The 24,834-nt window shown below is 44.8% G+C and overlaps 1 protein-coding gene across 1 annotated transcript in view; it reads right to left on the minus strand.

Moving 5' to 3' along the window:
- The window catches only part of LOC144487536 (uncharacterized), a gene marked incomplete at its 3' end in the record, with an annotated part of 164,133 nt that overhangs the window by 48,226 nt on the left and 91,073 nt on the right, over nt 1-24,834 (minus strand). The window contains exon 2 of the mRNA XM_078205621.1: nt 16,814-16,960. The remainder of the gene's footprint in view (nt 1-16,813; nt 16,961-24,834) is intronic.

The following is a 24,834-nucleotide window of genomic DNA, read 5'->3' on the forward strand; positions in this document are numbered from 1 at the left end:
TAGGGCTCACTCTGAATATCTTTAAAAGGTATTTGTAGCTGCAGTCAAGACCAAAATGGTCAGTCATAAATTAATCATCGATGCTCAGTAACTGCCGCACTCACCACTTGCTCTTGTTCGTATATATGTGGTTTTTAATTACGGTCACTAAAACTTAAAATGAGTTGAAACTCTTGGGGCCATAGCCACCTGGATCCCCAGTGTGGGGTTTTGGGAGGTTCCTGTTTCAAGCATGTGAGTCGTTACGGAACGGCACTCCACCACTGATTGCCACGCTGAGGAAGTTCAGAGCCTTTGTCTCCAATTCTTCCTTCCAGATGTTTGAACTCAGTAAACTGTTAAACGAGACAACACTTTACAATGCCAGGAAATATCTAGGGGAACCTGTGTTGTATCCTCTCGATCGCAGCGACATCCTCCAATAATGGGAAATCAAATTCCACACATATTTCTCCAACTGTGGGTTTACGGAGGTTTTATCTAAATTCACCATTACATCTTTGTCTTTAATATTCTCTACCTACTGCCATCAAAGTCAGTATCTCATTGGGTCTTTATCTTTACCCACCTGAGGAGCTGTTTTTAATGTTGGGCGCCGGAATCTCCAAACCATTCAGCTTTTTGATATCATCCAGCTTTCCCCATTTCAAATATTTTTTCAGTGAAATGTAAAACATCGCACTTACTGACATTAAATTCCATTGTTACTCATTGGCCCATTTATCCCAGCCACATTGCTTTGATCCTCAGAATTCATTACTGTGCTTCCTATTTTAATATTGTCTGCAAATTTCTACATCACTCCCTCTAGCCCTGTATCCAGATCATCGTTGTACACAGTGAACAAGCCAGCTGTTAGATCACCAAATTAGTGTCAAAGCTAAAAGCAAGCTAATTTGATGAAAATGAATGAACTTTAACTTTGACTTTATATGTTGCAAATTGTATAACTTATCAGATAATTACTACCAATGTTTCAGTAATGTTAAGGGACCAGATCAGAAACCCCACAGTTTGTTATGAAGCATGACTAAACCCCAACAGTCTTTTTTTTTAAATTTGGCATTAGTGCAAGGATAAGGTGTTCACTCCAGGTGTGATTCTATTGACACACCAGGAAGCTTGTATCCATACAAACTTTATTTAACAATACAATTTGACTATAACACATGAATTAGCTTAACTTTTACCAATTTAAATACTTAAGCATGATAAGATACAATTCTTAACTGCTAAGCTATCTCTATTAGTTCCAATTCAAGCAATAATCCTTTTATAGGCTTAAATTTCTCTTGAAAATGAGTTAGCATCACACAGGCTGATGTGCTCACATTTGTGGTGCCAGTCCTGAGACCTCCAGAACACCTATGGAGAAAGAGACTGCGAGAGAGACCCAGTTCCCTTGGCAGGTCCCAAAGAGTAGCCTCTCGAGAGAGAGAGACCTCTTGCATCTTACAGAAGCCGGCAGTAACTATCTGTAATTCCCAGTAGGCTTAGCGCCTCTCCTTAATCACATGACTTTGTCAATCAACCTAATCAAATCCCAGGGGAAAAACTAGAATAAACAAGAATGCATGAACTCAGATTAAAACAAATGTATCCATAGCTAAAATCAATAATTAGTCTGCATCCTCAGCATGTGCGCTGCCTGGTACCCAGACAATTCAGCACCATACAAGGTTAGTCATGGCACACATCCTCTCTGGACTCCCAGATTGCCTGGATGTACTGCAGTTCACCTATCACTGCAACAGATCCACAGCAGACATCATCTCCCTGGCCCTACATTCAACCAAAGACACTGATGTCATCTCCTATTTATTGACTACAGCTCAGCCTTGAACACCATTATCCCAACAAAACACATCTCCAAACCCCGTGGCCTAGGCCTTGGCTCCTCCCTCCAAGGCTGGATCCGAGACTTCCTAATACACGGACCGCAATCCGTAAGGATCGGCAACGACACCGCCTCAACAATTATCCTTAACAACGGTGCCCCATGAGGATGTGTCCTCAGCTTCCAACTATACTCATACAGTTATGACTGTGTGGCCAAATTCTGCTCAAACTCCATTTTCAAGTTTGCTGATAACACCACTGTAGTGAGTCAGATCTCAAACACTGACCAGACGGAGTATAGGAATCTGGTGAAATAGTGCGATGGCAATAATGTCTCCCTCAATTTTAGTAAAATGAAGGAGATGTTTGTTAACTTCAGGAAATAAAATGGAGGACACGTCCCTGTCAACATCAACAGTGATGAAGTGGAAATGGTTGAGATCTTCAGGATTCTAGGTGTTCAGATCATGAAAAATCTGTCCTGGTCCCCCCACGCTGATGCTATAGTTAAGAAAACCCACCAACACCTCTAATTTCACACAAAACTAAGGAAATTTGGCATGTCTGCTATGGCTCTCACCAATTTTTACAGATGCACCATAGAAAACATCCTTTCTGGATGTATCACAGCTTGGCTCCTGCTCTGACCAGGACCGCAAGAAACTACAAAGGATTGTGAAAGTAGCCCAGTCCATCACACAAACCAGCCTCCCATCCATTGATTCTGTCCACACTTCCTGCTGCCTTGGAAAAGCAGCCAGCATAATCAAGTACTGCACACACCCCGGGCATAGTCGCTTCCACCTTTTTCTGTTGTGAAAATGATACAAAAGACTAAGAACACATAGCACCCAACTCAAGAACAGCTTCTTTCCTGCTGCCATCAGACTCTTGAATGGAGCGACCTTATATTAAGCTGATCTCTCTCGACACCCTCATTATGACTGTAACACTACAGTCTGCACCCTCATCTTTCCCTCTCGCCAAGATACTCTATGAACGATGTGTTTTGCCTACATAGCATGCAAGCAACAATACTTTTCACTGTATCCCAAACATGTGACAATAATAAATCAAATATAAAAAGAGCTGAATTTCAAACATGCCACTTACAAGAAACATGATATAAATACATTGCTTAAAGGCACAGTGCCATCACACACACCCTTTAAAAAATGAACAATATAAAAAGGTGGCTTCGTTTTTCAAAACCTCTGGTTTATGCACAATTAGTACTCTATAATATGTATATGTGTGTGTGTATATACATATACATAATATATAGATACATATACACATGTAAATACATACACACACACTTCACTCTATCTAAGCATGCAAACATAACAGTCGTATAGTCCAGCTCAATACTTCTCTTCCAATATCGAGCATTCCTTCTTCTTTCAAAGTCATGATAAAGCATCGGCAATCACGTTCTCTCTTCCTTCTTTTCTTGACAGCCTGCTGTTGCTCAGCTATTTCCTCTTTCTTTTCAAAACCTCCTTCTGTTCTTCATCCTGATTCCAAATCCAAGCTCCATTTTGTGGTCATGATCATTATGAGCCAGAGGGTGAAATTTTACATTGAATGCAAACTGGCACAAACCACTTTGAATTTGCTTTTCTTTTCTTCGCTGAATCCAACCAATTCTTTTGAGTTTCAGAGTCTCGAAATGTCAAAACAAAGTGATTTTTGCAGAAGGTTAAGCTGCTTGCCGACACTGTCAAAGTGAACCTGCCCATTTGTACGTTGTCTTACCTTCACATGTGTGTGTCCAGGGCCACCCAGAAAGGTCATTTTATTGCTGTCCTCTTGCTTGCTAACTGACCTTAGTTCCTCTGTCAGGCAGTCCAACTCCACCTTCTGTTGCAAAATGATGTGCTCAAAATTCTTTCAAGTCTCCAATTGTATAACTTTCTGCTCCAAGGTAGTTTATCAATTTGTTTGTTTATTCTGGATCTTTATTATCATTTTCTGCACGTTCTTTGGCAAAGATGGATAGCAGATTGACTTCTTTAGTGTCAGGATCTGTTGTAATTATCTTTTTCACTATCATTGTGGCAGTCATGCTGTTGTCGGAGCCATTGTAAGTTATTGAACATCAGTTGTGAAGGCACTGTTTCTCTGGGTATCCATGTCTGTGCAAGCTGTATAGATTCATTATCCCAGCAGTTCATTCTGAATGATGGTGCCATTTCATAAAACTGTCTTACATCACATCGTCCTTTTCTTCTGTCTGTGGTAGAAAAATACTTCTGCTCCTCAATCTCTATCTTGAGGTCGCATACATCTTTTGATTGAGCTACATTTTTTTGCTCTGCCTTCATCAGTTTTACATGGCACTCATTTGCCCCCATTCGTATCTTCATTACCTGAGATTTGTAACTATCCACCAGCCCTTTGTAGTGTTTGAGACTTTTGGCTGTTGCATCTCAGACTGAACAAGCTTCTCCTTCTGAACCTGTGCCAACTTGAGTGGATTCAGTCTATATGAATATTGCTCAATTGGAACAGAATTTTTTTCTGCATCTACATCATGCACAATTACTTTTGTACTTTCCAGTTTGTTTACACATATAGCTTCATGTGTTTGTCATAACTCTTTCAGGTAATTTTGATTTTCCTCTGGAAGATAGCTCAGCAATTTATCCCAGTTTTTGATTACTTTCCCATTATCCAATTTAATTTGAGGAATGCCAAATACAGAATCATTTGGATTGGTTTCTTTATTCTGAGTTGTGACAACCAATACATCCTACTTCTGCTTTCCTTCCCTCTCAAAATATAATTTGAACAGATTCACATGACACTCTGTAAGTTTCCTTCTATCTGGCATTCTTAACAAATAATTCAACTTACTTAATTTTATTTTCAGTGATAAGGCCCACTCAGCCTTGTTTCTAATGGATCAACTACCACTGATAATAATACTAATATTTTATCCCTACAAGCAAAACTACAAATTTTTGATTTCTTATCTGCTTATTTTTTCATTGCATGCTGTGCCGTTTTTAATGCTATCTAGCCAGCTCACCAACCTGCCCGAGTGAATCTCTCCCGAAGGTTTGACACATCGTCCAACAATGTAGTCTCAGAATGCTTACTCAACAATTTCTCCTTGATCAAGTTAAGTGGCCTTCATTTCTCATGACCGATCATCAATTCAAAATGACTGAATTAAGTTGATTCATGAAGCGCATCCCGAATTGGAAAAAAAAACGTACAAATCCTCTGGATAATCCTGACTACAGGTGGTCAACATGGTCTGTAAAGTGTGATGCCATTTTTCATTGGCCTGAATATGCAAAGGGGTCCACTTCTCAGTAAGACATCATTTTAATGTAATAACAGTCCGGTATTACGCAGATTCTCCTTATGGGTATGCTTTTTGATACAAATGCTTTATCTCTCCATCTTTCTGAAGTAAGTCTGCCAACTTTCGTGAACTACAGATATCCGCTTTGGCTTCCGTCTGTTCTTGTTCTTTATCAACCATCAGGTCAAAGTTCGTTTCTGATAATCCAACCTCAGCCTTTTCCACCATTATTTTCCACCATTATGCTGCAACTGTACAGGACCTTGGTGAGACCACATTTGGAATATTGTGTGCAGTTCTGGTCACCTCACTATAAGAAGGATGTGGAAGCGCTGGAAAGAGTGCAGAGGAGATTTACCAGGATGCTGTCTGGTTTGGAGGGTAGGTCTTATGAGGAAAGGTTGAGGGAGCTAGGGCTGTTCTCTCTGGAGCGGAGGAGGCTGAGGGGAGACTTAATAGAGGTTTATAAAATGATGAAGGGGATAGATAGAGTGAATGTTCAAAGACTATTTCCTCGGGTGGATGGAGCTATTACAAGGGGGCATAACTATAGGGTTCGTGGTGGGAGATATAGAAAGGATATCAGAGGTAGGTTATTTACGCAGAGAGTGGTTGGGGTGTGGAATGGACTGCCTGCAGTGATAGTGGAGTCAGACACTTTAGGAACATTTAAGCGGTTATTGGATAGGCACATGGAGCACACCAGGATGATAGGGAGTGGGATAGCTTGATCTTGGTTTCAGATAAAGCTCGGCACAACATCGTGGGCCGAAGGGCCTGTTCTGTGCTGTACTGTTCTATGTTCTATGTTCTATTTTAAGTTGATAACCTTTATGCAGTTCCAGTTTCTGAAGTTCAAATGCTCTCTCTTTTTCTTTTTCCACTGCAGTTGCCTCTCTCTCCCTCCATCTTTCTCATGCCACTCTCTTTCTTTCTTCTGCTTCTAATTCAAGCTGTTTCATTTCCTTTTCCTGTTTCAACTATTTCATTTGTAATTCAATCCTCGCCAATTCCAATGCTTCAGACTGTGTCTCCAGCAAACATCAATGCTGAATTATCGCTAAAATTATCCCTCACCCCTTCGGGTACAGTCAACGTCAGCTTGTTCACCAAATCCAAAATCTTTGCTTTCACCACCCTTTGTAAACCACACTGAGTGACCTCTTCCACACCCAGGAAATCTTTTGCCTCAAAAAGGGCAATTTTTCACAAGGCACTTCCTGTTTTAAACAACCAAATGCAACACCTGAAATAAAGCACCAGCTCCTCAGCACCCACTGTCTTTGAGTTCAATAATTGCAAACCAAACGAAGCATCAGAGTTTTTAATCCCGTGAAAATATCAAGTTTTGTTAGGGTCCTGGACCTGAACACCAAGGTATATTGTACAGTCGGATTAGACACCAAACATAAGAACATAAGAAATAGGAGCAGGAGTAGGCCATCTAGCCCCTCGAGCCTGCCCTGCCATTCAATAAGATCATGGCTGATCTGACGTGGATCAGTACCACTTACCCGCCTGATCCCCATAACCCTTAATTCCCTTACCGATCAGGAATCCATCCATCCGCGCTTTAAACATATTCAGCGAGGTAGCCTCCACCACCTCAGTGGGCAGAGAATTCCAGAGATTCACCACCCTCTGGGAGAAGAAGTTCCTCCTCAACTCTGTCTTAAACCGACCCCCCTTTATTTTGAGGCTGTGTCCTCTAGTTTTAACTTCCTTACCAAGTGGAAAGAATCTCTCCGCCTCCACCCTATCCAGCCCCCGCATTATCTTATAAGTCTCCATAAGATCCCCCCTCATCCTTCTAAACTCCAACGAGTACAAACCCAATCTCCTCAGCCTCTCCTCATAATCCAAACCCCTCATCTCCGGTATCAACCTGGTGAACCTTCTCTGCACTCCCTCCAATGCCAATATATCCTTCCTCATATAAGGGGACCAATATTGCACACAGTATTCCAGCTGCGGCCTCACCAATGCCCTGTACAGGTGCATCAAGACATCCCTGCTTTTATATTCTATGCCCTTCGCAATATAGGCCAACATCCCATTTGCCTTCTTGATCACCTGTTGTACCTGCAGACTGGGCTTTTGCGTCTCATGCACAAGGACCCCCAGGTCCCTTTGCACGGTAGCATGTTTTAATTTGTTTCCATTGAGATAGTAATCCCATTTGTTATTATTTCCTCCAAAGTGTATAACCTCGCATTTATCAACGTTATACTCCATTTGCCATATCCTCGCCCACTCACTCAGCCTGTCCAAATCTCTCTGCAGATCTTCTCCGTCCTCCACACGATTCACTTTTCCACTTATCTTTGTGTCGTCTGCAAACTTCGTTACCCTACACTCCGTCCCCTCCTCCAGATCATCTATATAAATGGTAAACAGTTGTGGCCCGAGTACCGATCCCTACGGCACGCCACTAGTTACCTTCCTCCAACCGGAAAAACACCCATTTATTCCGACTCTTTGCTTCCTGTCGGATAGCCAGTCCCCAATCCACTTTAACACACTACCCCCAACTCCGTGTGCCCTAATCTTCTTCAGCAGCCTTTTATGGGGCACCTTATCAAACGCCTTTTGGAAATCCAAAAACACCGCATCCACCGGTTCTCCTCCATCAACCGCCCTAGTCACATCTTCATAAAAATCCAACATGTTCGTCAAGCACTTTTATCATTTTTGACATAATTGCGAGAAAAGAATGTTTCGCTCCAGCTGTGATTCAACTGAAAAATTAGGGTTCTTTTATCAAAATAAGCTTTATTTATGACACAGTTTACATGTAGCTCAAACAAAATGAAACAGCGTAACTCTTAACAGTTGAACCAACTTTAAGCATGGCAAATTGCCCCTTGGTCTGCCAAGATGTATAGTTTAGGGGAATTAGCATGGTTAATATGAGGGGTTATGGGGATAGGGCTTGGGTAAATGCTCTGTCGGAGAGTTGGTGCAGACTCGATGGGCTGAATGGCTGCTTTCTGCTCTGAAGGGATTCTATGATTTACCAGTACTCTCTGCTTTCTGTGCTTTCACCAATTTTATATCTATGATCCCACATTTCCTGTAAGTCCCACAGGCTTTACCTTTTCTAACTAGTCTATTGTTTGGGATTTTGAACAACCTTGAAAGATCAGAATCCTAAAACGTGAACTCTGCTTCTCTCTCTACAGATGCTACCAGACCAGCTGAGTATGTTGAAAATTTCTCTTTGTATACAGCCTATCTTTTTTTCCCCCCCCAAACAGCGGTTTAACAATTGCAATGCTGCAATCCTCTGGAATTGCCTCCACATTCAAGCAAAATAGGAAGACTACAGCCAGAGCCTCTGCAATTCCCATCCTGATTTTCCTCACTCGCCCAGAAAGCATCCTACCTGGACTCGGAAACGTTGCTGCTTTGAAGACTGACACTAGTCAATTCAGTGCAGACAAAGTACAATAAAGTGCCGCTATTCACGGGGATTACGTGCCCACGAAACCTTGCAAACGGAGAAATTATGAAGAATGAGCATGCTTTTTTTTCATGGGACTCAGTCAGATAGGTTCAAGCCGTGCATCGGTTTGGGAAGATCCTCAACTGTAAATTGTGGGTCAGTACCCGTATCGGATAGAGGGGGGAGCCTCTGAGAAATGCATCGGTCAAAGTTTCAAAATGAACAGAGTCTTAATCACAGCGAGAATCAGACAGGTCCACGTGATGCCTTCATTCAGGCTGCACGCAACTTGCAACCATTCCAGACTCTGCTGCATTATCACTGCTATCTTCCCATAGATACAGGGGAGTTGGTGAAGAAAACACGGATAAATGAACACAGCTCGCGTGATGGTGTGTACAAAGTGCAGGTAATTGAAAACGCACAGGAAGTTACAAACGTAGGTATTTTGCTGGACCATCTATTTTTATCTTATTCGACATTTCTATTGCCTCCTCCTATGCTGCGAGCTGTGAGAAAGGCCATTAGATTGGGATCAATTATGATCAAGTAATCAAAATATAACAATTAATCTCCAATGATATCCTGATCAACTGTTGTCAATATGAGGGATCAGCATCACACAACTTGAGTCCTTGTCTGTAATTGCATCCTCCTTGACAAGTGGAATTTGGCCAGAGTAAGATTACCTTTTAGCTAACAGGACAAACGTGAGATCACTTGCAGTTTAATTCATAGAATCATCGAATAACACAGCGCAGAAGAGGTCCTTCGGCTCATCGACTCTGACCTAAAACACGAGAAACACCTGAACTTCCACCTAACCCCATCTGCCAGCACTTGGCCCACAGCCTTGAATGTTATGACATGCCAAGTGCTCATCCACATACATTTTAAAGGATGTGAGGCAACTTGCCTCTCCCACTCTCCCAGGCAGCGCATTCCAGACCATCACAACCCTCTGGGAAAAATGTTTTTCCCTCACTTGCCCCCTAAACATCCTGCCCCCCACCTGGAACCTATGTCCCCTCGTGACTGACCCTTCAACTAAGGGGAAAAGCTGCTATTTATCCACCCTGTCCAAGTCCCTCATAATTTTGCGCACCTCGATCGCCGCTCTGTCTTCTCTGCTCCAACTAAAACAACGCAAGCCGACCCACCCTCTCGATATAACTGTCTGTGTGGAGTTTGCACATTCTCCTCGTGTATGCATAGGTTTCCTCCGGGTGCTCCGGTTTCCTCCCACAGTCCAAAGATGTGTGGGTTAGGTTGATTGGCCATGCTAAAATTGCCCCTTAGTGTCCTGAAATGCGTAGGTTAGAGGGATTAGTGGATAAAATATGTAGGGATATGGGGGTAGGGCCTGGGTGGGATTGTGGTCAGTGCAGACCTGATGGGCCGAATGGCCTCTTTCTGTGCTGTAGGGTTTCTATGATTTTCTATGAACTTAAATGTTTACATTTAACACTTCCTGTTGGAAGCCGTACCAATGTGACATTTGAAAGGACAGTGAAATGTTCATATCTGATGTGGGGGTGTTTAACTAGATGACAATGCAACGAAATGGATATAAATCAGGTTCATGCCTGTTATGGGTATGAACCTGAATAAACTTGCTGCCCCATAGAGGAGTGAATTGTTGAATGGTTTCAAGAAGGAGATAGATACATTTCTAATAAAAAAAAGGATAAAGGGATATGGGGAACAGGTGGGGAGGTGGATTTGAGACCAGGGAGAGATCAGCCATGATCTGATTGAATGGCGGATTAGGCTTGAAGGGCTGAATTACCTCCTTCCGCTCCTAATTCCGATGTCTCCAGCGAGGGGTGGGGAAAATTGTAAGTCGCGATCTTGCCAATAAGGTTCGCTACTTCTGGGTTTCTCCAAATCTTGAGCATCCGTCACCACTCCCACAGACAGCAAGCACAGGCTTCAGATCACGCCCAATGAAATGAAATCCTGGAGTTCTTTTGGAACGAGCTCTGAGCTTCCCCACCATTTAGCTTAAAATTCTATCTTCTCATGATATCCTCCACTTAATTAACTTTCATTCATAACCCTTCTGATCTACCTCATAGATTTACTGTTGTTCCTTAATTTTAAACCATTTAATCCCCCCTTCTCCCTTTGCACTGAATTCCCAGGGTGATCACATTCCCATTGCCACTTCATTTTGCAGGTCACTCGATTTGACAGATATTTTCAGTACTGTTCACACTGCTTTCCATGGGAGTTGGAGTAAGCTGTGCTACATTCCCAATGTTGGCAGTTTTAACAACAATGTGCCCCATTGCCGTTATCGGGAATTTGGATGGCATGGGATTTGGGTGAGATGGACTATTTGCAAAACTTCGTTTGGAGTGTAGCAGATTCCCAAACAAGGCAACTTTAAACAAGGTACTTATATTCCCAAGAATAGCAATTGCAACGAGGTGTTTAATATTCCAAATGATGGGAATTTGGAATCGTTTGTTAGATTGCCATTAATTGGATTTTGGACAAAGTGTCCCAGTTCCTAATGAATTTGGGATGGCATGGTGGCACAGTGATTAGCACTGCTGTTTCACAGTGCCAGGGTCCGGGATTCAATTCCCGGCTTGGTTCACTGACTGTGTGGCGTTTGCACATTCTCACCGTGTCTGCGTGGGTTTCTTCTGGATGCTCCGGTTTCCTCCCACAGTCCAAAGGTGTGCACGTTAGATGCATTGGCCATGCTAAATTGCCCCTTAGTGTCTCAGGATGCGTAGGTTACAGGGATTAGTGGAGTAAATATGTGGGCTTACAGGGATAGAACGGGGGTGTGATTGTTGGCGGTACGGACTCGATGGGCCGAATGGTCCCCTTCTGCACTGTAGTGATTCAATGATTCTATCATTCTAATACTGGGAAATTGTTCAAGGTGCACTGGGCTCGCAATAGTGTGAGTCCAGGTGAGGTATTCTAGATTTTCAATATTCAGGATTTGGTCGAGGTGTAGTCCCTCCCATCTTCGGAAGCTTTGCGGAGAGTACTCCCATTACTAAGGAGCTAGAAGGTGAGTGAGTTGAGTTGGAAATCTATCAGTCTGCAGACATTCTGACTCAGTTTGAGTTACAGAAACACCATGATCTCATCCAGTGGCTTGCGTTTCAAGCCTGGCACAGTGGCTTCTTTCGCTGGATAACCAACTGGCAGCAACAACAACAACTTTTCATTCGCTGGGCACCCAAGGATAGCACACACTAGAAGACCACAGTTCAGAGGGGTTGTGGTGACAGTCACAAGGCCAGTGTTCTGTGGGAGGGGTGGGGAGAGTGAGAGAAACACAACGCTGCATTAAAATTCTTTTGTACAAATTCACCATTGGCTGGGCTCTGACTAAAGAAAACTAAACCACAACGTTTATGTTTCAGGAGGATCCACTCCAGCTTGAACTGGCAGTGAGCATGTTGCTCCATGATACTTTGCTGACATGAAAGCCAAGTGCAGCCAATCCCCTTCTACTGGCCATTTGTTGATTGTGTCCAGAATTCTACATAAAGGAGACCACTGCACAGCAATAACGTTCGTAAAGCCTCGTGTCCTCAAGCTGTGGCTCAGTGGTCATCCTTTTGATTCACTCATAGAATGTGGACATGACTGGCAAGGTCAGCATTTATCAACAAGCTTTGTGCATGAGCAGTGGGAGAGAACACATCCTGAGTGAGATACAGCCAGAGTGAGTGTGAGTATCAGGAATTTGGAGCACAGCGGAAATTGGATGAAGAGGGGAAAGAAGCGCTTTTTGCTTTCTAACGGTTTAAATTTTCAGAGAGTGGTCTTGCCCTGCTGCAGCAGTAGAGGCTACAATGGAGACAGCTGACTGATAATAGCGAATGAGGTCGGTAAGTATTTGCTACTTCGAGCGCCTATAATTTGTAAGATCCTTTTGTAGTTTTTAATTTGCATATTCTGTAGTAACAAAGACCAGGAACATAGGGCCCGAGAGCAATTGATATTATTTGATATTAGGCATCTTCCAAAAGTTTAATTTAAAGGAGAGGGGGTTTGGGCTCTCAGGACAAAGCAGCATCAGCCAAGTTCATTGCACCACTGTTGCCCCTGCTGCACTGGGGAGGAGTAAAAGTGATTCAATTGTAAGGGGGATCGATAAGGCATTTCTCTGGCCGCAACCGAGACTCCAGGATGATATGTTGCCTCCCTGGTGTGAGGTCAAGGATGTCTCGGAGCTGTTACAGGACATTCTGGAGGTGGAGGGTGAGCAGCCAGTGGCAGTGGTCCACATTTGTGAAAAAAGGGATGAAGCCCGAAAAGCATAATATGGGACTTAGGAAGTTTTCTGAAAAGTAGGACGTCAAAGGTAATGTTCCCAGGATTACTACAGTGCCATGTGCTGGTCAGAATAGGAATAGCAGGATGGATCAGATGAATGCGTGGCTGAAGAGATGGTGCGAGTGGGAGGGTTTCAGACTCCCGGGACATTGGAACTGGATCTGGGGAGCTGGGGCTAGTCCAAACTGGACAGGTTACACCTGGGAAGGGCCGGAACAGATGTCCTTGGGGGAGTATTTGCTACAGTGGTTGGGGAGGGTTCAAAACAAAATGGCAGGGGGATGGGAACCTATACAAGGAGTGAGAGAGGGAGAATCAAGGAAAGAACTAAAGACAGTGAGGGGAATAATAAAAATTATAGGAGGAGAAAGCAAAGGGTCACAGAGAAAAAAATAGTGTGAAAGGGATGATATGGATTGAAAACTGGTTGGCAGACACGAAAGAAAGAATAGGAATGAATGGGTCTTTTTCTGAATGGCAGGTCGTCACGAGTGGGGTATCACAGGGATCGCTGCTAGCATCCCAGCAATTCACAACATATATTAATAATTTTGATGAGGGAACTAAATGTATATCTCTAAATGCACAGATGACACAAAGCTGGGTGGGAGGATGAGCTGTGAGGAGGATGCAGAGATGCTTCAGTGTGATTTGGACAAGCTGACTGGGCAAATACACGGCAGATACATTTTATTGTGGGTAAATGTGAGGTTATCCATGGTAGCAAAACAGGAAGGCAGATTATTATCTGAACAGCTATAAATTAAGAGAGGGGAATACGCACTGAGACCTGGGTGTCCTTGTACACCAGTCACTGAAGGTAAGCATGCAGGTGCAGTAGGCATTAAAGGAGGCAAATGATACATTAGCCATCAAAGCGAGAGGATTTGAGTACAGCACCAAGGATGTCTTGCTGCAATTATACAGGACACTGGAGAGGCCACACTTGGAATACTGTGTGCCGTTTTGGTCTCCTTACCTGAGGAAGAATGTTCTAGTTAGAGAGGGAGTGCTGCAATTCCAGGGGTGGCAGGATTGACCTATGAGGGGAGATGGAGTCGGTTAGGATTCTATTCGCTGGAGTTCAGAAGAATTATGGGGGATTTCATAAAAACCTAAAAATTCTAACAGAACTAGACAGGGTAGAAGCAGGAAGGATGATTCAGATGGTGGGGTGTCCAGAACCGGGGGTCTTAGTCTAAGGATACGGGGTAAATCTTACAAGACTGAGATGAGGAGAAATTTCTTCACCCAGAGAGTGAGCCTGCGGAATTCTCCACCGCAGAGAGCAGTTGAGGGCAAAACATGGGAGCTGGAATTTTACCACCCGACCCGCCAGGGGAATCGTAGTGGGCGGGACACAGAAGATGCAAAGGTCTGTTGATCTCAGCTGGGATTTTCCGGCATTGGCTGGAGCACAGTCAGAAAATCCCACGCAATATGTTTTCAAGAAGGCGTTAGATATAGCTCTTGGGATGAAGTGGATCAAAGGATATGGGGGGGAAGGCGCGATCAGGTTGAGTTGGATGATCAGCCATGATCATAATGCATGGTGGAGCAGGCTCAAAGGGTCAAATGGCCTCCTCCTGCTCCTATTTTCTATGTTATTACCCTTCCCTAATTGTTGCTGAGAAGCTGGTGGCACTCTTCCCCACACTCCAGGCAGGCATGGAATTAACCTCTCTGGAATGTGGGAAAGAGTGTACAAAGACAGTTAGGAAATACAGATGGAGAATGATAGATACCCAGGTCAAAATAAATCCTGCACCAAGATAAGGGGACTGTTGCTGGGAAACTACATTTCACAATTAGAGAGACGGGATTGGCTGTTTCCAAACCAGAGATCACCATTTTCTAGACAGCAAGAGATCAAATAGCTTGAACAATTTCGAACTATGATCAAATATCAGATGTGACAGCATGATGTCAATTTGGTTAAAGGCTTTTGCTTTCAAAGGCCCAACCTTAATTCATTCAAATTCTTTCTGAGACTTAGTGCCCAAGTTGGGGCAGAGGGGTGGGGAGTGGAGGGTGCTGGGTTATCACCAGAAGAAATTGCAAGCATTTCTGTCTCTACTGCAAAGTCACCAAGCCATCGTGCGTTTCGGGAATCAGAACTGATCAGTGGTCAATGGATACAGATTGCTGTCTCAACCGCCTGGAGCAGGGTTGCCAACTGTCCAGGATTGGCCTGAAGTCTTCAGGATCAAAGGACAATCTCCAGGACACGGATTATGTCTAACCATGAAGAAAATCATCGGGACATGAAAAACATTGTGTTTTTTTAAAATTTTCTTTCAGCTTTTTTCTCAAGCAGATATAAAAATATTGGGTGGGGATGGGTGGTGGATGGCTGTTTGGCTGACAGTCAAGCATGTTCCATTGGATAATGAGTTTTTTTGCTTTCCGATTGGAGCAAACAGGCAGTGTGACACAAGGATGGAGGTGTTGGCCAATGAATGTCTGGGGGACAATCACATGATAAAACCTCCAGGAATACATTTAATCACAGTTGGCATCCGTAATCAGAAGTGAAAATTTACCTGAAGTTCAAGAGGTTAAGCATAAACAGAGGGACTGGTCACAAAAATCCAATAAAAGTGGTCAGCTACAGAGTTGGAACCAGTAGACAACCATTGTTCAAATCAATTTAAATGTTGTTACCAGCAATTATAACCCATTATCGGATAAAGTGTGAGTTAAATCCCATTGAGAAGAGCAGCATTTACAACTTGTTAAAAAATGGAAGGCAGGAGAATTAGAAATGGAGGTACTACCACGAGAGACCAGTTGTTGTCATAGATTTTGAATTGAGAGCCAGGCAATTAGAATGAATTCAGAGGGAGATTAGACCGGTTAGAATCCATTATGATTAAATCAGTGATTAGAACCCATTCTAACTGGAGATCCAGCCAATTATAATCCATCATAAATGAGGAAGGTATTCGAGCAATTATAAAGGTGGGCATTATGGGCATAAATTTTCCCAAAAGAAAATGGGTGTAATTTTTGGACCCCGACACAGTGGGGGCGGGTGTGGAAGACATAAAGAACCAACCAGAAGTCTCTTCACTGTGGCAGGAATAGAAAATATCGCCACAGGAGGGGCGGTAAAATTCCACCCCAAGAATTAAATCCCATTATAAATGGAGACCGTTAGTTAGAGCTCCATTAAAATGGAAAGACTTGGGCCGGGAATTTCTGGCCGTGCTCACCCCAAGACCGGAAAATCCCACCCAAGATTAATGGACCTTTGCATGGTCCATGTCCCCTCCACTACGATTCCCATAGCGGGTGGGATGGGAAAATTCCGCATTTGGAGTTAGAGCCAATTATAAATTGAGACACCAGCAGCTTGAGCCCATTATACAGAGAGGGACTGGCAGTTAAGACCCACAATAGTTTGGACGGCAGTTAAAGCCCATTCTAAATGTAGGAACAGACCGTTAGCAATATTATAGATTGCTTGACTGACACTTACAATTACAAATACCATCAGTTCCAAGCCACTGTAAATTGAGACAGGCAATTAGAAGACAAAAAGATGAGCAGTTAGAACATCAATGGAAATACCAAAAGTTAGAGCCCATTAATAATGGTTTCTAACTGCTGATCCCTCTATTTACAATCACTGGGATACACATCAGACCAGTTCTAAAAAAGGGGAGAGCATCCAATCCACTAGTCTACTATTCAGCTGCAAAGTTGGAGGGCAGCATGGTGGCTGCCACTTCTGCCTCACAGCGCCAGAGAGCTGGGTTCAATTCCAGCTTCAGGTGACATTCTGCATGCAGTTTGCATGGTCCACACCTGTTCCTCTGTTTTCTGCCCCACTCCGACCAATTTCACCACCATTTTCATGATCAAATTGCTGTCCAATTCTATTTCATATTGAACTTTACCACTCTCATCCCCTGCGACCTCTGTCTCGTCTCGTAAGTCTTCATCCGCCCAGGGTCTGGAACTGATTCTCTCTTCAGTTTTGATTTTGTTCTCTCCCTTTGTCTTTCTCTGATGGTTCCAAAGGAGAGCCAAACAAACGCAAATCACTGCAATAAAAACAGGGAAGAGAAGAGGACCATGGTGGGCAGCTTATTGTCCACGGTTCCGTTCGCCTTGCTATTCAGCTGACTATCTGAAGGATTGTCCAGCACTTTTTAAAGGGTAAAACACGGGTGATTGAGAGCACCCCGGTGGAAGTGCCCCTACATAACAAGTACTCCTGTCTGTTGGGGGGGACAGCCCATCTGGGGGAAGCAGCAGTGGCCGTGTCTCCAGGGTGGAGTCCGCCCCTGTAACTCAGAGGGCTAAGGAAAGGAGGAGGAAGGCGGTATTAATCGGGGACTCGACAGTCAGGGGGACGGACAGGCAATTTTGCGGAGGCAGGCGGGAGTCTCGCATGGTGGTCTACCTCCCTGGGGCTGGGATGCAGGATGTCGCTGGGCGAGTCCCAGAAATCCTGAGGTGGGAGGGAGAGGAGCCGGAGGTAGCGGTACATATTGGTACCGCTGATGTGGGTAAGAAGGGGGAAGGGAACATGAAAAAAGAGTATAGGGAATTAGAGAGACAGCTGAGAAGGAGGAAAGCAAAGGTAGTAATCTCGGGATTGCTGCCTGTGCCACGGGAAGGTGAGGAAAGGAATGGAGTGAGGTGGAGGATGAATGTGTGGCTGAGGGAATGGTGCAGGGGGCAGGGATTCAGGTTCCTGGACCATTGGGACCTCTTTAGGGGCAGGTGTGACCTGTATACTAAAAACGGGTGGCACTTGAATCCCAGGGGGACCAATATCCTGGCAGGAAGGTTGGCTAAGGCTACTGGGGAGAGTTTAAACTAGATAGGTTGGGGGGAGGGGATCAAAGTGACATGACTGAGAGTGAGGAAGGTAGCTCGCAAACAGAGAAGGGTTATAGGCAGTGCAAGAGGGCAGGTGGACTGGGAACAGAGAAGGGGAGAGGTCAGACCATAGGATTGAGATGTGTCTACTCTAATGCCAGGAGTATAGTGAATAAACAACTAGCAAAAGGAGGAGAGGGCTTGGGAGATGTTAGTAGCGCTTCAACAAACCGGGTCCAGATAAAGGCTGGCATAAAGACACTTTGCCTGAATGCACGAAGCATTCGAAACAAAGTAAATGAGTTGATGGCACAAATCCATACAAATGAATATGATCTAGTGTCCATCACAGAAACGTGGTTGCAGGGTGACCGGGACTGGGAACTGAATATACAGGGTTATCAGGCATTTAGGAAGGATAGACAGGTAGAAAAAGGAGGTGGGGTAGCTTTGTTAATAAAGGATAATATCAGGACGGTAGTGAGAGATGACATAGGCTCTAAGGAGCAAAACGTGGAATCGTTGTGGGTGGAGATAAGGAATAGTAGGGGGAGAAAGACACTGGTAGGCGTGGTCTATAGGCCCCCAAATAATAACTTAGAGGTGGGGAGGGCTATAAACAAGCAAATAATGGATGCGTGCAAAAGTGGAACGGCAATAATCATGGGGGATTTTAACCTACATATTGATTGGTCGACTCAAATCGGACGTGGAGGGCTTGAGGAAGAGTTCTTGGAATGCTGTCGGGATTGTTTCATTGAATAGTATGTTACAGAACCTACGAGAGAGCGAGCTATCTTGGATCTGGTTCTGTGCAATGAGACAGGTAGGATTAAGGATCTTCTTGTGAAGGATCCTCTTGGGATGAGTGATCATAATATGGTGGAATTTCTGATACAGATGGAGGGTGAGAAAGTAGGGTCCCAAACCAGTGTCCTCTGCTTGAACAGAGGGGAGTACGATAGGATGAGGGTGGAATTGGCTAATGTAGACTGGGCGAGCAGACTGGTAGGTAGGACAGCTGAGGAACAGTGGAGGATTTTTAAGGAGATTTTTTTAAGTACTCAGCAAAAATATATTCCGGTGATAAAGAAGGACTGTAAGAAAAAGGATAACCGGACGTGGATAACGAAGGAAATAAAGGAGAGTATTAAAATAAAATCAGATGCGTACAGAGTGGCCAAAAATAGTGGAGAATTAGTGGATTGGGAAAGCTTTGAAGAAAAATAAAGAACGACTAAGAAAGCGATTAAGAAAGGAAAGATAGATTATGAAACTAAACTAGCTCAAAATATAAAAAATGATAGTAAAAGTTTTTACAATTATATTAAAAGGAATAGAGTGGCTGGAGTGAATGTTGGACCCTTGGAAGATGAGAGGGGGGATTTAATAGTGGAAAACGAGGAAATGGCTGAGACTTTAAATAAGTTCTTTGTGTCGGTCTTCACGGTGGAAGACACAAATAGTTTGCCGAATATTAGAGATCGAGAGTTGGTGGGAGGGGAGGTCCTTAATACAATTACTGTTACTAAGGAGGTGGTGCTTGGTAGACTAATGGGACTGAAGGTAGACAAGTCCCCAGGCCCGGATGGAATGCATCCCAGGGTACTGAAAGAAATGGCTGAGGTAATAGCAGATGCGTTAGTAGTAATTTATCAAAATTCGCTGGACTCTGGGGTAGTGCCGGCTGACTGGAAAACAGCTACTGTTACGCCGCTGTTTAAAAAAGGAAGTAGACAAAAGGTGGGTAACTACAGGCCGGTTAGCTCAATGTCCGTAGATGGGAAGATGCTAGAGTCCATTATTAAAGAGGAAATAACAGAGCACCTGAATAAGAATGGTTCGATCAAGCAGACGCAGCATGGATTCATGAAGGGAAAGTCGTGTTTGACGAATCTACTGGACTTTTATGAAGATGTCACTAGTGCGGTTGACAGAGGGGAACTGGTGGATGTGGTGTTTTTGGATTTCCAGAAGGCGTTCGATAAGGTGCCTCACAAAAGGTTGCTGCAGAAGATTGGGGTACACGGAGTTAGGGGTAAGGTGTTGGCGTGGATTGGGGATTGGCTATCTAACAGGAAGCAGAGAGTTGGGATAAATGGGTGCTTTTCTGGTTGGCAGTTGGTGACCAGTGGCGTGCCGCAGGGATCGGTGCTGGGGCCTCAATTGTTTACCATTTACATAGATGATCTGGAGGAGGGGACTGAATGTAGGGTATTCAAGTTTGCTGATGACACGAAGGTGAGTGGGAAAGCGAATTGCGTGGAGGATGCGGAAAGTCTGCAGAGAGATTTGGATAGGCTGAGCGAGTGGGCGAGGATCTGGCAGATGGAATATGTGGAATATAGCAAATGTGAGGTTATCCACTTTGGAAGAAATAATAGTAAATTGGAATATTATTTAAATGGAGAAAAATTACATCGTGCGACTGTGCAGAGGGACCTGGGGGTCCTTGTGCACGAATCGCAAAAACTCAGTCTGCAGGTGCAGCAGGTGATCAAGAAGGCGAATGGAATGTTGGCCTTTATCGCGAGGGGGATAGAATATAAAAGCAGGGAGGTCTTGCTGCAACTGTACAAGGCACTGGTGAGGCCGCAACTGGAGTACTGTGTGCAGTTTTGGTCCCCTTATTTGCGAAAGGATATATTGGCCTTGGAGGGAGTGCAGAGAAGGTTCACCAGGTTGATACCGGAGATGAGGGGTGTAGCTTATGAGGAGAGATTAAACAGATTGGGTCTGTACTCGTTGGAGTTTAGAAGGATAAGGGGTGATCTTATAGAGACATATAAGATAATGAAGGGGCTGGATAGGGTAGAGGTGGAGAAATTCTTTCCACTTAGACGGGAAACCAGAACTAGAGGGCACAGCCTCAAAATAAGGGGGGGCCGGTTCAGAACAGAGTTGAGGGGGAACTTCTTCTCTCAGAGGGTAGTGAATCGCTGGGATTCTCTGCCCATTGAAGTGGTGGAGGCTTCCTCGTTGAATATGTTTAAATCACGGGTAGATAGTTTTCTGATCGATAAGGGAATTAGGGGATATGGGGAGCAGGCGGGTAAGTGGAACTGATTCGCTTCAGATCAGCCATGATCTTGTTGAATGGCGGGGCAGGCTCGAAGGGCCAGATGGCCTACTCCTGCTCCTGTTTGAGGTGAGGGACGACGACAGTGTCCCTACTGATTACACCTGTGGGAAGTGCACCCATCTGCAGCTCCTCCAAAACCGTGTTAGGGAACTGGAACTGGAGTTGGATGAACTTAGGATCATCAGGGACGCAGAGATGGCCATAGACACAAGCTTTAGGAATACAGTTACTCCGAGGATTGAAAACAGATGGGTGACGGTGAGAGGGGCTGGGAGGAAGCAGTCCGTGCAGGGATCCCCGGTGGTCGTTCCCCTTAGCAACAAGTATTCCGCTTTGGATACGGTTGAGGGGGATGACATACCAGTGGGGAGCCGCAGTGAGAGGATCTCCAGCACTGTGTCCGTCTCTGTGGCTCGGGAGGGAAAGGGGGAGAGCGGGAGGGCGATAGTTATTGGGGACTCGTTAGTTAGAGGGATAGATAGGAGGTTCTGTGGCAGCAAAAGAGACTCACGGATAGTATGTTGCCTACCGGATGCCAAGGTCCGTGATGTCTCAGACCGTGTTTTCCAGATTCTGAAGGGGGAGGGGAAACAGTCACAAGTCGTGGTGCACATTGGTACCAATGACATAGGTAAGAGAAGGGACGGGGATTTAAAGCAGGAATTTCTGGAGCTGGGCTGGAAGCTGAGAGCCAAGACGAAACATGTGGTCATCTCTGGTACGTTGCCGGTACCACGTGATAGCGAGTTGAGGAACAGGGAGAGAGTGCAGTTAAATATGTGGTTGCAGGGATGGTGTAGGAGGGAGGGTTTCAGATACGTGGATAATTGGAACACGTTCTGGGGAAGGTGGGACCTGTACAAACAGGACGGGGTGCACCTGAACCAGAGGGGCACCAATATCCTCGGAGGGAAATTTGTTACGGCTCCTCAGGGGGGTTTAAACTAATTTGTCAGGGGAGTGGGAAAGGGAGTTGTAGTCCAGAAGTCAGTGAGGGTGGTGAGGTATTGGGGAAGGTATCAGGGTCAAGGGTGGGTACTGGTAGACAGGAAGGTGGGTTGAAGTGTGTCTACTTCAATGCAAGGAGCATCCGGAACAAGGTAGATGAACTTGGGGCGTGGATTGGTACTTGGGACTACGATGTTGTGGCCATTACGGAGACGTGGGTAGAACAAGGACAGGAATGGTTGTTGGACGTTCCGGGGTATAGATGTTTCACTAAGTGTAGGGAAGCTGGTAAAAGAGGTGGAGGAGTGGCATTGTTAATCAAGGATAGTTTAACGGCTGCGGAAAGGCACTTCGTGGGGGATCTGCACACTGAGGTAATATGGGCTGAAGTTAGAAATAGGAAAGGAGCGGTCACGTTGCTAGGAGTTTACTATAGGCCCCCAAATAGTAATAGAGATGTGGAGGAAGAAATTGCTAAACAGATTATGGATATGTGTGGGGGTCACAGGGTAGTTGTCATGGGGGACTTTAACTTTCCAAATATTGATTGGAACCTTTGTAGGTCAAATAGTTTGGATGGGGCAGTTTTTGTGCAGTGTGTGCGGGAGGGTTTCCTGACACAATATGTGGATGGGCCGACTAGAGGTGAGGCCACATTGGATTTGGTACTGGGAAATGAACCGGGCCAAGTGTTAGATTTGGTTGTGGGAGAGCAATTTGGAGATAGTGACCACAATTCGGTGTCTTTTGTTATTGCAATGGAGAGGGATAGGGCCGTACGGCAGGGCAAGGTTTACAATTGGGGGAGGGGTAATTATGATGCGATTAGGCAAGAATTAGGGGACATAAGTTGGGAACAGAAACTGTCAGAGAAAGGAACTAATGAAAAGTGGAACTTTTTCAAGGAACAAATACTGGATGTCCTTGATAGGTATGTTCCTGTCAGGCAGGGAGGAAATGGCCGAGTGAGGGAACCATGGTTCACAAAAGAGGTGGAATGTCTTGTGAAAAGGAAGAGGGAAGCTTATGTAGGGATGAGGAAACAAGGTTCAGATGGCTCGATTGAGGGTTACAAGTTAGCAAGGAATGAGCTGAAAAAGGGGCTTAGGAGAGCTAGGAGGGGACATGAGAAGTCCTTGGCGGGTCGGATCAAGGAAAACCCCAAGGCTTTTTACTCTTATGTGAGGAATAAAAGAATGACCAGGGTGAGGTTAGGGCCGGTCAAGGACAGTAGTGGGAACTTGTGTATGGAGTCAGTAGAGATAGGCGAGGTGATGAATGAATACTTTTCTTCAGTGTTCACCAAGGAGAGGGGCCATGTTTTTGAGGAAGAGAAGGTGTTACAGGCTAATAGGCTGGAGGAAATAGATGTTCGGAGGGAGGATGTCTTGGCAGTTTTGAATAAACTGAAGGTCGATAAGTCCCCTGGGCCTGATGAAATGTATCCTTGGATTCTGTGGGAGGCAAGGGATGAGATTGCAGAGCCTTTGGCGTTGATCTTTGGGTCCTCGCTGTCCACAGGGATGGTGCCAGAGGACTGGAGAATGGCGAATGTTGTTCCTCTGTTTAAGAAAGGGAATAGAAATGACCCTGGTAATTATAGACCGGTTAGTCTTACTTCGGTGGTTGGTAAATTGATGGAAAGGGTCCTTAGGGATGGGATTTACGACCATTTAGAAAGATGCGGATTAATCCGAGATAGTCAGCACGGATTCGTGAAGGGCAAGTCGTGCCTCACAAATTTGATAGAATTTTTTGAGGAGGTAACTAAGTGTGTTGATGAAGGTAGGGCAGTTGATGTCATATACATGGATTTTAGTAAGGCGTTTGATAAGGTCCCCCATGGTCGGCTTATGATGAAAGTGAGGAGGTGTGGGATAGAGGGAAAGTTGGCCGATTGGATAGGTAACTGGCTGTCTGACCGAAGACAGAGGGTGGTGGTCGATGGAAAATTTTCGGATTGGAGGCAGGTTGCTAGCGGTGTGCCGCAGGGATCAGTGCTTGGTCCTCTGCTCTTTGTGATTTTTATTAATGACTTGGAGGAGGGCGCTGAAGGGTGGATCAGTAAATTTGCTGATGACACCAAGATTGGTGGAGTAGTGGATGAGGTGGAGGGCTGTTGTAGGCTGCAAAGAGACATAGATAGGATGCAAAGCTGGGCTGAAAAATGGCAAATGGAGTTTAACCCTGATAAATGTGAGGTGATTCATTTTGGTAGGACAAATTTAAATGTGGATTACAGGGTCAAAGGTAGGGTTCTGAAGACTGTGGAGGAACAGAGAGATCTTGGGGTCCATATCCACAGATCTCTAAAGGTTGCCAGTCAAGTGGATAGAGCTGTGAAGAAGGCCTATAGTGTGTTAGCTTTTATTAACAGGGGGTTGGAGTTTAAGAGCCGTGGGGTTATGCTGCAACTGTACAGGACCTTGGTGAGACCACATTTGGAATATTGTGTGCAGTTCTGGTCACCTCACTATAAGAAGGATGTGGAAGCGCTGGAAAGAGTGCAGAGGAGATTTACCAGGATGCTGCCTGGTTTGGAGGGTAGGTCATATGAGGAAAGGTTGAGGGAGCTAGGGCTGTTCTCTCTGGAGCGGAGGAGGCTGAGGGGAGACTTAATAGAGGTGTATAAAATGATGAAGGGGATAGATAGAGTGAACGTTCAAAGACTATTTCCTCGGGTGGATGGAGCTATTACAAGGGGGCATAACTATAGGGTTCGTGGTGGGAGATACAGGACGGATATCAGAGGTAGGTTCTTTACGCAGAGAGTGGTTGGGGTGTGGAATGGACTGCCTGCAGTGATAGTGGAGTCAGACACTTTAGAAACATTTAAGCGGTTATTGGATAGGCACATGGAGCACACCAGGATGATAGGGAGTGGGATAGCTTGATCTTGGTTTCGGACAAAGCTCGGCACAACATCGTGGGCCGAAGGGCCTGTTCTGTGCTGTACTGTTCTATGTTCTATGTTCTATTTCTTATGTTCTTATGTTTTTATCTTTGGGTCCTCACTGTCCACGGGGATAGTGCCAGAGGACTGGAGAGTGGCGAATGTTG

This window comes from Mustelus asterias, unplaced genomic scaffold, assembly GCF_964213995.1.
Source record: "Mustelus asterias unplaced genomic scaffold, sMusAst1.hap1.1 HAP1_SCAFFOLD_855, whole genome shotgun sequence".
NCBI classification, from domain to species: domain Eukaryota; kingdom Metazoa; phylum Chordata; class Chondrichthyes; order Carcharhiniformes; family Triakidae; genus Mustelus; species Mustelus asterias.